Source organism: Mus caroli, chromosome 7, assembly GCF_900094665.2.
Source record: "Mus caroli chromosome 7, CAROLI_EIJ_v1.1, whole genome shotgun sequence".
In the NCBI taxonomy this organism is placed as follows: domain Eukaryota; kingdom Metazoa; phylum Chordata; class Mammalia; order Rodentia; family Muridae; genus Mus; species Mus caroli.
Window position 1 is genome coordinate 97,446,893 of NC_034576.1, and position 12,898 is coordinate 97,459,790.

Below are 12,898 nucleotides of genomic sequence, written 5' to 3' on the forward strand. Positions count from 1 at the left end.
TATGATGCATTCATGATCTTTATTAGAAGAATGATTTTGTCAAGAAGTCTCAAAAAACACCATGCTGAAGTAGATAAAGCAGAATAAGGACCAAATAGATAGCAAATGCATAAGCAGTCAGTGGTATGACAGGAGACTTGAGAGTACTCAACTATAATTGAGTAAAACTAACTTTTAGTTAGCTTCCATGAAGATCTCTCCTAAAAAGGAGTTAAGCATCCACAAAAGAGGAATGCATGGAAAACCAAATCCCAATTAATAGCTTACTGGGCTAGTTTCAAATGTCTTAATGTAAGACTCTGAGAAAGGTGAGTTGGCACCTGTGACTTAGTATCTTATTTAGATTTCTTTTCTCTTCAGAAACACAGACACAGGTCTTATTGACTCTGATTTTACAATTGGTTTAAACCAGTTACCAGCATGATTAGATGCACATTGAGAGAGTAGGAAGACCTGTATCAACTAAGCAATGAGTGCTCCTAACTAGTATAGGAAACAAGAGTGAGCTAATAACAATGCCAGTGGTGGACATATGACCTTTAAGTCACCAAGACATTTAGCATACAATGATACCAATGTTCTGTACTCTTACAGGTCAAGTTAACAAATTCTCCTGCCTTCCCTCTGTTGAAAGGGCAGAACGCAGCATATACAGTGCGAATAAAATCTGTTGCATTTATTGTCCATTATCTGTGCTTACCCATTAAACCTAGTTCACCTTAGCAGCCATCACACACCATTATTCATAGAGATAAAAGAAATTAGTTTTTTCATAGTAGATGCAGTTGGAGCTCCAGGAAAGCAATGTCGTTATACCTACCTGCCTTCAATTAAACTCTTGTCAAAGGATTGTATCTTCCTTGTGCCAGTGTTATGGAGAATTTAACCAAAGATTCAAAATGTCATTTAAATAAGTCAGAGGAATGCTCCAAATTCTTCCTTTAATTCCTATTTAGATAAGATGAGCTGAGACCAGATTTTAAGCAGCTGAGTAAGAGTTACTCCTCTCTCCTTATGTCTATATCCTGATTCCTCTTAGATTGAGTTGTACGACTCCTTAATTTCTCAAGACCTCAATATTTCCACATTTCAATAATGCAACAATCAGTAAACCTATGACAATCTGTCAGTGTTTAATTACTACAGAAATGGATGTTCCCTTTTGTCTTAGGGTTTTTCTGCTGGGAACAGACACCATGACTGAGGCAAATCTTATAAGGACAACATTTAACTGGGGTTGGTTTACAGGTTTGGAGTTTCATTCAGTCCATTATCATCAAGGTGGGAGCATGGCAGCATCAAGACTGGCATGGTACAGACAGAGTGAGAGTTCTACATCTTTATCTGAAGGCTGCTAGGATAAGCCTAGATTCCAGGAAACTAGGATGAAGGACTTAAAGCCCACTCCCACAGTGGCACACTAACTCTTATTAGGTCATACCTCCTAATAGCGCCACTCCTTGGGCTAAGCATACATAAACCATTGTACCATGACAAGGTGATACTTTCCTATTGTTTTGATCAAAATATGTTGGGAATCCAGGACACTCGGAAGAGAAATGTCAAAGAACCATAGTTTTTTCTTTGTTCTTACACTTAGCCAGATCTCATAAATCTCTTGTGTAGTGTAATCTTTAAACAGATAATGCCATGGCACGGATTGGTAGCTAGTACAAGGTTCCAGAGCTGTCTTAGCTTTACAGTAGTTCTTCAAGCATCCCATGCTCAAGTATTCAGAGATTAACTAGGAAATATTTAGTTGTCCATATCTTCCCCCTTTATCATCCTTACTGTTTATGATGCTTGCTGATTTTTCCATCCTTGCCTAGCATCACAGTTAAAATGTTATAATAACTCTCTCATTTATTTTCAAACCTGGACCCTTCTGAATTTATAGTTAGTATTTGGATATGGATATGAATGTTCTTACCCAGAACCATGCTCAGAGTCTTTGATAAGCACTGTTACCAAGTTAAATATACAACTGGAAAAAAAAAAAGACGAGTTATGTGTCTGTAGAATCCTCTTACACAAAATAAGCAATGACCCACAAATCGGCTGAAATGCTGGTTTACAACACGGATTAGAATAAGAATAGAAAGTTATGCCAAGCTATGAAAATAAAGCTGGATAAAGCAGGTTTTGAAAGGCGTAAGACTAGGTTTCTGTGTAAAGTATGCATACATTACTTACCAACTACTTTGCAAGAGGACAACTACCCTTGTCCAAAGACTCTAAGGGATATTGCCCTCTTTCTTTCGTGTTCTTCTATCAATCCCAGTTTTACTAAATATAGTAATCTATTATTTGTCATGGATAGTTCTGAAATCTTCTGGAATATGCACATGTATTTTAGGTATTTATTTTCTAGCTTTGCCTATTTCTTTCTCCCCACACAGTCACAGGATAACCACCATTTAATTGAATAGTCAAAATAATGAATGTTAATACTATGTTTGGCTTAAGAATCATGAATCCAGTTCAATAGCTTAAGATAAGGCTACTTTGAAGTACAAAAGAGAGTAAAGATGAGATGATTAAATAACTGATTTTTACTGAGACAAAAAAGCTACCTTTTATTTGTATACCTGTACATGTATACTGGAATGTAAAGGAATCAGGAAAACACATGACTGCATTCACTAAACATTTGGATTAATGTGGACTATTGACTAGGCAGAGATGGTAAGAAAGAGAAGAGTTCCATTTTTTTTTTTTTTTTTGCAAACACTTGATCATATGTATACTGATGGTCAAAAAACTAACATTCCAGGAGCTATAGAGCCAGTGAGAAATCTTTTGAGCTATTATAAAGGAGAGGAGGGAAGGTAGAGAAGTCATCAGGGATGCTGAAGACTTTGTTAATGAAAAACAAATTATGGCCTGGATACGTGAGTTTTATAGGATGGGACCTCATGGGTAACAGAGAGCCAAGAGTAAACCACTCAATAACTCACAGCATTCATTGGTTAAAACACAAAATTCATTATAACAATTTGTAAAGCAATTCAGCCATTAGTAGAAATTACAAACACATCCAAACATAATTATAGAAGCCCTTGGAAGATTTCAAAAATAGGAAATTTAGAATGTATTTATTGGTGGAATGTTTGACTTGTGCCAGATCTTACAGGTATTTTGTTTAATTAATATCTTTGCATACCCTGTCTAGTTAGTTAACTTGTCACTCACAGTAATTTTACACATTATATGTTTTATAGAACATGGAGTTTTAAGACGGTAAAAATACTACCCATCAGCATCAAGTTAGACAATAATGCTATAATATCCTTCCATGTACATCTTTATCTGATTGACTGCAAAGCACAATTGAGGTCTATACTTTTAGGTTTAAGGGCTCTTAAGATGAAGTAGAAATGAGGATGTGGATTTTATGCTTTTTAAATGTTGGCAACATTTCCTCCCAAGTATGAAGAGTGCCAAAAAGAAAAAGAAAGCAATATTGTACATAACATTCAGCCTGCAGGCTGGCTGTTTACAAATTCTGCTGAGCCTAATAGCTTACAGTTTACAGTGGGAGCATAAGCATGTAAGTTCAGCAAGCAGGTTAAGAGTATAGAAATAGAGCCTCATTTCATGTTTTATGTAATCCCATATGGCATTTTCTTTTAACTCATTATAAATATTCATCACATGCATTTTGTGTGACTGACACTGTGCTATATACTGAGGAATCAATGATAAATAAGAGATAAAGACTCTATCCTTGTGGGAGAGAGACAAGTTCCAAAGCAAATAACATCAACTGTAGTGTGCGTTCTGCAGAATAGAGAAAGAAGTTATAAAAGAGGGCAACAATTAAGCAAGTTGTAGAACTTCATTTTGATTATAATATTTCATATCATTTGTGATACAAATGAGTCAAGCTTACATTAATGTGCCACATATGTATTATCCTTCTTCTATACCAGAAAGAAAACATTTAAATGTTATGATTTGATAGAGTCCATGATAAAAGAATAAGACAACATGCTACATGGCTTAAGATCCAGCAAGATATGAAGTTAGGGAAGGCAGTGAGACTCTTTAGTCCATAAGTAGCAAGGACTCTATCTCCAAGTATCAGGTTGTAAAGAAATTGAGGAAATGACACATACATCCATTGTACCAAAACCTGCCTGGGGGCAAGTGGATTATCTAGATTAAGACATATTCCATACAGAACAAATTGAAGGCTCTCATTAAAATCAAGAAAGAAGGCATCTTTATAATAGTGAATATCAATGGCCAGGGAGGAGAAATGTCAAATATCCATAAGATTTACAAAAGAGAAGGGACCCCAATGGATCTTGGGCTTCAAGGGTCAAAATGAATAAAAACTCTTCTTCTTCAGAGTTTTTCAATTTTCTTCCTACCTCCCAAGTAGCCCAGAAAGAGAGAGGAAACAAAAAGATTAAAACTCAAGGTTTTGCTCTACACACAAGTGGTTGAAATGACAGCTCTGTGACAGAGATGGGGGAAAAAACACAGAAAAACAATCATGAATAGAAGACAAGTAGGAGCTTCCAGAGTCTGGAAGTCAGACTCTGCATTTCTGGCTAATCTGTTGGTGTCTGGAGCTCTCCGGAGTCCTTATTCTCATCAGTTTTATAGGAAGAAAGAATAACAAGATATACTGTAACAATTCTCCTTAAATCCACCAGGGAACTGACATTTTAGGGTAGACTGATGTCCTACAACTAAAGAAATGGGCAATCGATAGATAGAGACCCACACTTTTTAGAACAGGAGCTGGGGATCAGAAACCTCCTGAGATACAGTGCCTTATTAGTGACCAAGTGGCAAAAGGTTGGGAAGACATTACTCAGTGTGCTTTGCTTCTGGAAGCACCACCAAGTACTCCTGGTAAAAAGTCTTCCTCAGTTTCAGCAAAGAGGGGGATGAGGAGTGTTGTAGCTAAGAAAAATATGCCTAGTGTACTGTTCTTAACAGGGCTTATCTCCAAGGAAAACTCCTCTAAGAACATAACCCACTGGGATTTTATCATGATCCTAAGTATCTGGGAGAAGAGAAGTATTAAGTGATTTTTGAGAATACAGAAGCAGACTTAAACATCATACTACCTGGACATCCAATTATGTGTGGAACTCTGTGAGAAGATATATTTATAAATATAAATATATATATGTTGTGGGTTAGATAATAACATTGTCTAAGACAAAGAAACTTGTATTGATTTAAGAGGCAAGGCAAAGTATGGTGTCATCCAATTTGCAACAAATCTGTCAAAAGTATATAAAAATAGGTCATATAGAAAATGAAAGAAGTAATTACATTTAAAAGTGCAAATAAGAGTGGGTTGTGATATCACACTTGTACTACCAGCACTGGGACACCTTTGAGTTACAAAATGAGGCCAGACTGGACTATGTAATAAGAATTCTCAAAACCCAGGAAGGTGGGACAGTGCATAAATCATTAGCCAAACACCCTTGGCAATCTGAGTTTGGTCCCTAGGATTTGTGTAAATACCTGATACCCTAGATAGCACACATCTGTATTCATAGTACTCTTTTTTTTTATTAGGTGTTTCCTTCATTTAAATTTCCAATGCTATCCCAAAAGTCCCCCATGCCTCCCCCCAAACCCCTACCCACCCACTCCCACTTCTTGGCCCTGGAGTTCCCCTGTACTGAGGCATATAAAGTTTGCAAGACCAATGGGCCTCTCTTTCCACTGATGGCTGACTAGGCCACCTTCTGATATATATGCAGCTAGAGACAAGAGCTCCCGGGGGTACTGGTTAGTTCATATTGTTGTTCCACCTATAGGGTTGAAGACCCCTTCAGCTCCTTGGGTGCTTTCTCTAGCTCCTCCATTGGGGGCCCTGTGATCCATCCATTAGCTGACTATGATAATCCACTTCTGTGTTTGCTAAGCCCCGGCATAGCCTCACAAGAGACAGCTATATCAGGGTCCTTTCAGCAAAATCTTGCTAGTGTATGCAATGGTGTCAGGGTTTGGAGGCTGATTATGGGATGGATCTGCGGGTATGGCAGTCTCTAGATGGTCCATCCTTTTGTCTCAGCTCCAAACTTTGTCTCTGTAACTCCTTCCATTGGTGTTTTGTTCCCAGTTCTAAGAAGAGGCAAAGTGTCCACACTTTGGTCTTCATTCTTCTTGAGTTTCATGTGTTTTGCAAATTGTAACTTATATCTTGGGTATCCTAAGTTTCTGGGTAATATCCACTTGTCAGTGAGTACATATCCTGTGAGTTCTTTTGTGATTGGGTTACCTCACTCAGGATGAGTACTCTTATACTGAGATGGAAGACAGAGACTTGAAACCACTTGGAACCTCCAAGGCCAGTAGTTTGGAGTGCACAGTACAAAATCAGAAACAGAAGACATCTTGTGTCAATAAAATAGAAGACAAAAACCAATTATCCAAAGTTATCCTCTTAGCTCCACATATGTGACACACATGTGATCATAATCTCTCTTACAATTACTTAATATTTAAGTGTGGTAATAGTCAATGCCTAAAAGGAAAAAAAAGAGGAGGAACTGAAAGAGAAGATAGTTATGTCAATAATTTTTATAGAATACATACACACATACAAATTAAATAAATTAATTTTTAAAGTAGAGTCGCAAGTAGATAGATAATTTCTCTCATTGGTGAGTAGTAAAATCAATTACATAAAGAATAATTATGCACTTAGAGATAACATTGCACAACAATTGAGATTATCACACATTTATTAGTGTGTATATAAAAGACAGGTTTTGTACATGATTATCTTATTCATAAAGATCATACCATGAGTTCAGATATTTTCACGGCAAAAATCAGACATAACAGTGTTTGATAGATTTTATGGTTTATAGAAGGCCTCTAAAGTTTTATTATCTTGGTGGAATAGGCTTAATTAAAGTGATACTATTGCTTATGCCTTATTTTAGGGTTCTGTATAAAAAGATAAACACTTACTGAAATACATACATGATACAAAACAGAATATGTTGAGAATATGCTTGTCTAAGCTACTTTTTATAATGATGAAAACACATTGTATAATGGGTATAATGTTTCCTAAACTCAATTTCAATTTGTTACTGAATTGAAAACTCAAATGATATAAATAAGAATTCAGATTTCAATATGACACTATATAATATTTCTATATATGGAGAAAGAAATGTCATTGAGAGAAAGAAAATGAATGAAGGTTAAGGATACAAAATAAATGGCTATTTTCATCTTATTCTGAGGAAGTTGGAAGTTATACACAGAGGGTGGATAATGGAAACAGCTGGAGACAAGTCAGGGCAGAGAAAGCAGGACCCAGGTGAGGTGTTTCCTTTCTGGGTTATTAATGTAGACAGGCATAAGTGTGAATGCAGCAGGTAGACTTCTCAGGAAGATTCACAGAGGAAAAAAGAAAATCAGGAGATTAAAAAGACAGCCTTGAACTGAAAGGGCAAAGATGAAGCATACTCTGTAAAAGAAAAAGAAGATCCTAAAAAACAGCAAATGATTCAAGAAAGGGCAGCGGACACCAAATTTAAACAAAATGCAAGCATTGTTTTAATGATCAGATATTCAAACAATATGGAAAAAATCATTTACTCTATCATTAATGAAGAGAAAAAGAATTTTTATATGTGTACTACTTGTTTTTCTCAGGACACCATCAAATGCTTTTCTCCCTTTACTTTATTATAGTCATGTTGATATAAATATGATATAATACAAATAAAAGTAACATTAATAAAAATAAAAATTATATATATATATATATATATATATATATGTTAGATATTTATTGGCATGACCAGTCTACCCAATCCATCAATGTCAAAACTCCAAAAACATAGCAGTTGTTCTATCTAAAAATTTGGATGTCTCACCTAGTCTTCAGTATAGGCTGGATTTTCAAAGAAGTAGACTGTCAGCACAGTGAAGAGATGAATGAGCTAGCAGTATGAGGGCTTGCTGGCAAAGAGTGAAAACTCCCTTCTATGTCCTTATATATAATTCCAGCAGAAGGTATGGCCCAGATTAGCGACACACCAGATTGAAGGTATGTCTTCCTACTGAAGATCTAGATCAAGGATGTGTGTCTTCATACTCTAAAGGTTCAGACTAGAAGTAGATTTACTCACTTCAAACCTATCATAGGTGCACTCTAAATTTCTATATTGCAGTTGATTCTATATCTTCTCAAGTTGACAACCAATGATATATACTTGGAAGAAACCCTTGTGTCTTACTGTCATCCCTCTGGGAGACTAGTTCTTTTCCCATTTCTAACTTCTTTAAAAATGTAGTTTTCTTTCTATTATCTGGCCTCTTGCTTTATTCAAAACAACTTATTTTTAGTGTATGTAAAAACTATTTAATTTATGTTTACATCAGATTTTATTGAGAATATACCATGAGTTTGACATTTTGCTACATTCTAAGTCTATGAAAATGTCCAAGTGAGTTATATAAACAATAGGAACAGAGAGGGATATATTCTATATATAAACAATGAGAATAGTAATATAAATGAGCCACAGTTGCAGAAAGTCATCTCTTTTATTTGTGGCTTATCAATTAAAGCAACAAAAGAGGCATATGACTGCTTATGTTGGTAACAGAGATTAAACTGGTAGGGTAAGTGAACTACATCAAAAAGACACTGTGAGTCATAGTTTGGAAGTCTCTTATAAGATATAATTAGTGATCTAAATGAGCATATGTACACATCCTCTGACTCTGTCTCTGTTTTTCTGTCTGTTTCTGTCTCTGTCTCTCTGTCTCTCTGTCTCTCTGTCTCTCTGTCTCTCTGTCTNTGTCTCTCTGTCTCTCTGTCTCTCTGTCTCTCTGTCTCTCTGTCTCTCTGTCTCTCTGTCTCTCTGTCTCTCTGTCTCTGTCTGTCTGTCTGTCTGTCTGTCTGTCTGTCTGTCTCTCTCTCTCTCTCTCTTTCTCTCTCTCCTCTCTCTCTTGCTAGTAGCTCCCTGTCTTATACACAGTGAGTATCTTATCCTTGATTTTTCTGTTTGGAAGAATATACAAATGATAGGTCAGTTCTTTCAACTGCTAGAGATTATGTTACAAAAATAAGAAATATTCCATGTCTCCTACTATATATGTAGCAAAGGACTGCTTAGAATAGCCTTAGTGGAAAAGGATATGCTTCATCCTATAGAAACTTAATAATTCATGGGAAGGGGATGCTTCCCATGAGGTTATGTGAAAGACAGTGGGTGTGTGGACAAGCACCCTCTCAGAAACAAAGGGGAGGTCGAGAGGATGAAGAACTCATGGAGGAGGAAGTAGAAAGGGTGGACATTTGGACTGTAGATAAATAAAATAAGAAATAAAAATAAGAAATGGGCTTTTTTCTTAGTAAACAGAAACTGTCAATCTCTCCTTTATGTGTATTTCTTACATTGCAATGATGACTAGTAACTCCTACCAGGACCAGAACCTCTAAGTCAACTCTCAACAGCGAAGCTATTGCATCCCTTTTTGCCTTCTTGCTCTGATTCCAGGACTCTTGGATTCTGGTTACAAATAAATCATTTATATTTGCACATGATTTTTCTGTAGTTTTCATTGTGAAATCTAGATTCCTAATATCATTGTCTATGGACCAACTTTTATAACCAAGGCTGTTTGGAAGAAGGGCTATTCTACACTATAATGAAAATTGCTTAGTATGGAGGAAGAAAACTACTGCTTTCCTTCCTGTGAATGTTTTATTATCATTTTAAGCCTCTTGTAAAACTCTATTAACCATCATTCTCTGATTTTACTAATTTTCTAATCCGGAATTTGAGGATTACAAAATAGAAATACTCATTTTGTACTACCAATATTCATTGTAACCTTTGTGAAAAATACCCTAAAAATGTTTTGCAAGAAGAGCAGAAAAGAAAAATAAGCAATAATAGGAGGAAAAAAGATTAAGAAGCAAAGGGAACTGGAGTAGAGGAAAACACAGAATCCCACACCTCTAATAAGCCAACTGTTTCATTCATTGTCAATGGGTATTTTTATGCTTCCAATATACTCAATGGTAAAGAACCACCAGGGAATTAATTTTATGTGAGCATAATAGTCACTTTTATCTTCTCCATAATAAAACTGTTTTCGTGGGGACAATAGCTCAGATTGCTCCCAAGGTTCTCTTGCTCAATCCCTACCTCTCAGCTCACAGGCTGCTCTCAAAGGTACAATCTGAACTGTAAAGTTGTGGAGGACTGCATTAGGTAGTAATCTGGGACAGTTCAATAACATGTCACCTTCTGAGGACAACTGTGTAGACAAAGAGTATATTTATCTCTAGAAATATGAGTTCATATTAGTCCTAGTTACTTTTATATTGCTGTGATGAAGCATAGTGACCAAGGCTAATTAGAGTTGGAACATTTGGGGGTTTACAGTTCCAGTAGGTTTGTCTACACTATGGTGGAAACAGGATAGCAGCAGGCAGCTGATATGGTAGCTAGAGTTGGTTGCTGAGAGATGACAGTTTACAGCTGGAGCCACACAGAGACAGCAGAGATAGAAATGGGAATGATGCTTGGGTCTGAAACTGAAAGCCTGATGTGACATCCTTCCTCCAGCAAGCCATACCCACACAGCCAGTACCACCTAATGAAACAACCACCCCAGCCACCACAATATTTTCAGGGAATCATTGAGTGACATCAGTGAGGACAATAGTTGAGTGGAATTCAATCTAAACACCTGTCTAATGTGAGGTATAGGAAACTTTAACTTTGCCTAGTCTTCGATTTCTTTAATCTGTGAAATAATGAATAAAGGAGTGGGAAATTTAACATGTACAAAATGTTTAGCACAGCACTAGGGATGCAATGCACAATAAATTCTCAGACTTCCTCCTTTAAAATCAAACCATGTCCTCCTCTCTTACTTTCCATCAAATGTGCTTTCTTATGCATGAAAAGAAATATCAGCCAAGCTGAGAATATTATGAGCACTGAGAAATATGGAGCTGAGGAGATTGGCCATTTAATAGACAGGTAAGAATAGATTCTGTCTACTTTGCTGTCTGACTGCATATAGCTATAAATAATCTCAGGTGTATTGAGCTATAGTGTAGTTAAGTTGATCTTATTTCCACATATATATCTTAAGTTGTTAAGAAATAATATTTTCATGTAGCTAGGAAAATAAACAAGATTTTGCAGAGTCCCAGTCCTTTATCTTGCTAGTGAGTAACTAAAAGGTTTCCCCTTCCTGACCTTTTGTTTAATAAAACAAATATGTCTTAATAAACAGTAATATGAATTTCAATTATTAATAATCTTAGTAAATCCTTCAGGTTTCTGATGTGGAGGGTGTTCCATGTGCCCTTAGTATGAATCCATTACAAAAATTACAAAATTATGAAGTAAATTCAAAGAAATAAAGTTGAGGTAAATACCAATGTCAATGTGTTTGTCTTTAAAGTGTCCAAATCACTTGTAAGTAAAGAAAATTTCAAAGGCAGTAGATTATGTGGCAGACAAGATGGTTCAATGAATAAAGTCTCTGGATGCCAATCTGATGAGCTTTGACTCTCATGACCTACACTGTGGAAGGATAGAACTAGTTCCAAGAAGTTACTGTATGGTCCTCACAGGTTTGTCCTGGTAAGCCTATGTACACACACACACACACACACACACACACACACACACACACACACACACACACCACCCGTTACATGCACAAAATATGACTTTAAATGTTCTGGATTTTTTTCTTATTTGTGCTCCTGATTTCATTGAACAGTATTTTCTTTTATCTTTTCATTATAATGAGCACTAAAACAAATCTAGGAATGCTGAAATGAAGTCAACCCTTTATTCCTGAGAAGCCTAACATGTGTACATGTGCATATGCATATATATATGTATATATATATATACACATATATATATATGTGTATATATATGTATACACACACACACATATATATATGTGTGTGTGTGTGTGTGTGTGTGTGTGTGTGTGTAGAATATAGTGTGGTGAAGTCTGTGCATAATATACACAGTACGTAAAAGTTGTAAAGGAGAAAGTAAAGAAGAAAATTGAGTTTTAAAATTAGGTAGATGTCACTTAGACTATAATAAATCATTTGACTTTGCTTTGTGGTGCAAAAACTACAGAAATAATATAGGGGAGATAGAGACAATAAAGGTATGGATAAAAAAGGCATATCTCTAGAAAGTGTGAGATTGAGGTGGGTGGAAAAGACATATTCCAGAAACCAACTGAAGAACTGAGCAGAATTTTTAAGGATATTCGTTATGTGTAGTAAAAGTGAATAAGCCAGAGTTTCCTTTACACTTAAAAATAGTTTTGGCATAAAAGACAATAAATCAACTAATATTCTTAAACAGAGAGGACCAGGATTTAGGATGAAGAAGAAGCCAAGAAGCGACTTTGGTAATGAATGTTTGATATCTAGTTTTAAATGTGTTTATAGGTTAAAATTAAATTATAAAGACATACACACATAAAAAGAATCAGACACATGTATCTGGACCTGGACCAAAGATTTAATTTGAAAAGTAAGATTAGTTTCCAAGAGTAGTTTTCTTTCTTTCTCTCTTTCTTTCTTTCTTTCTTTCTTTCTTTCTTTCTTTCTTTCTTTCTTTCTTTCTTTCTTTCTTTCTTTCTTTCTATTTTTAAATGGTAAGTATTTTTTTCTTTCTTTTTTTTATATTTTTTATTATGTATTTCCTCAATTACATTTCCAATGCTATCCCAAAAGTCCCCCATACCCTCCCCCCCACTTCCCTACCCACCCATTCCCATTTTTTTTGGCCCTGGTGTCGATGGAACAACATTATGAACTAACCAGTACCCCGGAGCTCTTGACTCTAGCTCCATATGTATCAAAAGATGGCCTAGTTGGCCATCACTGGAA